This window comes from Atractosteus spatula, unplaced genomic scaffold (genome assembly GCF_055471065.1).
Source record: "Atractosteus spatula isolate fAtrSpa1 unplaced genomic scaffold, fAtrSpa1.hap1 Scaffold_255, whole genome shotgun sequence".
NCBI lineage: Eukaryota > Metazoa > Chordata > Actinopteri > Semionotiformes > Lepisosteidae > Atractosteus > Atractosteus spatula.
Genome location: NW_028296825.1, coordinates 14,947 through 18,909, shown reverse-complemented (window position 1 = coordinate 18,909; position 3,963 = coordinate 14,947). Strand labels below are relative to the sequence as shown.

At 42.3% G+C, this 3,963-nt stretch overlaps 1 non-coding gene across 1 annotated transcript; it reads left to right on the top strand.

The window, feature by feature from the left end:
* Positions 1 to 2,123: 2,123 nt before the first annotated feature.
* On the top strand, positions 2,124 to 2,194 carry trnag-gcc (transfer RNA glycine (anticodon GCC)). The gene has a single exon. It is a non-coding gene; the product is annotated as a tRNA-Gly (tRNA).
* Positions 2,195 to 3,963: the final 1,769 nt, after the last annotated feature.

The window sequence follows — 3,963 nt, the reverse complement described above, 5'->3', positions numbered from 1 at the left end:
GGCGATCTCCCCAGACTGTCCGCCCGTTTCACTGTTACCTGGATACCTCTTTATTTAGAACTCACAAACACTGATTTTTAGTTTCGAAGGATTCAAGTAGGGTTTTAGATGAAAAGCAGCGACCTTAATCAAGCCCAAATCATAATTGAACCCATTCAGAGCCTACATTACATTTTAGCGTTTCATTCTGAGCAGAAGACCCTCACACCTGAAGAAGGCTTGCGTTTTCTCTCTTCTCTTTTAAGCATGTGTACAATGTGTAATACAATTACAATGTGTAATTACAATGCTGTAATACAATTTGAATCGTATGAGGGTGGGGGGGAGGTGTCTTTCGCTGGAAATCTCGCCTGCTTCTACTTTACGAGTACAACCCCCTCTCTGCCGGAGTGCTGGCTGTGACGAATTAAACCGGTTTCACAGGTTTCAATCACAGACCATGTGACATGGGAGTCAGGAAACTAACACACAGCGCCACCAGATTTGATAACACTATAAAAACGCTATAAAATAATGTGACTAGGCACATAACAAGTTTACAGCACAGTACAATAATAAATGCTGACCATGACTTTAGAAGCATAAATTGCCTTACACTCAATTTAAACACAAGCTGTCTTTAGCCCTCTAAGCTGGTTCATACAGAAATGTAGAGATCCAGGCTCAGAACACGCAGCTTCATTAGCGAATACATATGCAGGACAACTAGAGAAGACGTTTTACAGAGGATGGATTTTTAGAAACATCCCATCAGTGACATCACTGAAGTCAACTCCTAGGTACTGTAACTGTCGTGTGGATAGTTTCACAAGAATCAGACAAAGGTTTAAGCATCGCTTGTTCTAGATAAAACTGCAAAAAAAACAACAACAACCCATAATGTACTTCTTTGCAGCTCTGTTTGCCCAAATCATATATTCACAACGTGAAATCTAGAAAATAATATTACGTAACCAAAATCCGCAATATGAAAACAGAACCTGTGTAATTGTTGATGGATGATGTACTCGTAACATTTTTTCAAGACGAACTACAACATTTAAAAAATGACTTGTATGTACTTGATATCTCTAATCAATCCACGGGTCCCAGCACAAAACGAAACTAAAACGCATACCGTTTCGCGCTTCTTATTAGTTGCTCAAAAGTAATTTGACCGTATGAAATGCATAATATAAACCTAGAAACATATACGTGAGCAGTACTTAAGCACTGTAGTATCGGTGTTAAGACATACCTCTCAAATACTGTAAATCAAGTTAAAAATATCTCAAGACCGATTCTGGTCATAATGAAACCATGTTTCGTGTATGTTTTCTTTAAAGTACCGAGACCAGCCATATACTGTATGTTTATGTTCCAAAATTAATATCGTTTATGGCCTTCACACGCGTTGCAGTATGCTCCTATTCTTTTTATCCTCAGCTACTAAGATTTCCCTTCAGTGGTAAAATTAGATATGAATATTCAATACTTAAACGGGCACAGTTAAGACATTAAATATACATATACATACTGTATACAGTACAGTTTTCATACGGTAATATGTTTATGTTCCTAAATCAATCTCTTTTATGAGCATGTGAAAGGCATGGTGAATCGATTCTCAAAAATTACTGTACTTTGCATGATTGGAAACAAATGCGTGATTGCGAAATGCTGTGGTGTTACTTTTACAAAGACGGTCAATGAAAAAAAGAATGTTGATTAGGGCAATACTTTGAGTTTACACTTACAGCTTGTCCAAGGTCATTCATTATTAATACTATTAGTAATATCTTCGTTAAAGACTTTGATGGCCACAGCTCAAACATGAGAGGTTGAGCTTTATTAGCTCCACCTTGCGGAAATTCCGGATACTATTATTTTGCTTGTCGTATTATAGGAGAATTTACGGTAACTCGCGGTATTTACCGGTAGCTTGCGGTAGACTGCGTACAGCGTACCGCAAAATAATGCAGTATCACCCGCGCATTTTGAATGGCTGCATCTGTAGGCTGCCAAAAGTCTCCGAAACCAAATTTTGATAGCAGAAAATTCTCACTCGTCCAGAAGTTCCCTTGGGACCCAACATCCAGCACAGAGTGGTAAAAAAGCGTCTTTTTTGTAGACCCTTGCGGCGTGCATTGGTGGTTCAGTGGTAGAATTCTCGTCTGCCACGCGGGAGGCCCGGGTTCGATTCCCGGCCAATGCAGTGGCTTTTGCAGCGAGCAGCTCCATCACTTGCATCCCCTTTCAACTCGCAACTGAAAACCCACTGAAGCTTAGAAGCTGTGAGCCAGGTCAGTACCCGGATGAGGGTGACCTACAGGGAAAAGCAAAGCTCACAGCTGGAAGCGGTGTTAATGGAGCCAGCGGTGGGGCGCTCACCCTGAGGTCTATGCGGGTCCCAATGCCCCAGTATAGTGACGGAGACGCTGTGTGGTAAAAAGGCGCCGTCTTTTGGATGAGATGTAAAACCGAGGTCATAGCTCTCTGTGGTCATTAAAAGTGACCACCAAAACCTTTGACAAAAGCTCTTGGTAATTGATGGTCTTCAATAATGCTTCTCCTTTAGGTACATTTGAAATCAGCTGAAAAATGCTGTGAAATGGGGGGGCACTTCAGGCCAGTGTAGGATTTGGGTTACAAGAACCATTAAACAGCACGAGAAAGCCCGTACACTGAATCGCAGGGCTTTCTATTCAAAAAAGGACAAAAGAAACTTCCCTGAATTCCATTTTTTGCAGCACAGAGAGGACAATCGGCATGAGGCCTGTGAGCTCAGTTGGTTAGAGCGTGGTGCAAATAACACCAAGGTCGCGGGTTCAATCCCCGTTCGGGCCAGGCGGTCTCTTCCTGTCTTGCCAAAACCCGTTGCTTTCTTGCTGTGGTGAGATTGGTGGTAATGCAAAGACGCCACATACTGCCGACAGACGAGAGTGCTGTGGGAGAAGAGAGAAGTGATTGAAGAGTGTCCTAGGTGGAGCCAAGATGAAGTGTCACAATTGCCCAGGGGAGGATTTCAAATGTTTAAGATGGTAAAAATAACCGGAAGTGATCCCCCAGTCCGGCGCAGTCTGATGTACTTCTGTCATATAAAGTGAAACTAGATGTCGAACTGGAGCCTCACCATTTGCATAAGTGAGGCTCCAGTTATACATCTAGTTTCACTTTAAATGACAAAACTGAAGAGACTTAAAAGAGCTGGAGAGGATTTCTTACAACTTTTGAGCCAGCACAGTTTTCGAAAACGTTTTCTTCACGCTGCACTATACAACACAGACAGCCAAGAGTCTCCAAAACAAAACGAATTGACAGATAGGAGAAAAGTCCCACTCGTCCTAAAGTTCCCAAAATCCAGCACTGAGCGTAAACAAAGTGTTCAAGTAGCGTGGGAATGCTACCCCTAATGCTAGCTGGAGTTTGAGCGTCTGGTTCAGAGTTTGCTCAAGAGTTTACCTTTCACAGATGCGCAAAGATGAATGTTGAGGGTGCACGCTTCAAGGCGCCTTACAGTGCAGGGAGTGATTAGAGACGATTCGTGACGTGTGCTCGTTCCCATATACCGTACGCCCCGGGTTGCAGTGCTAGGATGACGTCCAATACCGCTTCAGCACGTAACGGCATTATATTCAAGTGCAGGACATGAGGGTTTTATTTTGTTCGTTTTGTTCTGCTCTGCTTTGCTTTGTTTTGCTTTCCATGGCGTTTGTAAGAGCGTCAATAAAAAGGCGATTCCTGCGTCTAACACGAATGTAAGAGCTATTTCAAGTGCGGCTTCTAAAATGCTTGTAGACTTTTGTCTGTTGTTGATTGTGTTTTTGTGTCTAACAAAGTGCCATTTTCCTGTCCAGACGGGGAGACTTTATCATTCCCATATGAAGCAACCCTTAAGTCCTCTGAGGCGTGTCTGTCTGCAAGGTTTATATTTTGGAAAGGTTTTTTTTTTTAACGGAGAACGACTTTGAAAAAGATTTCCGC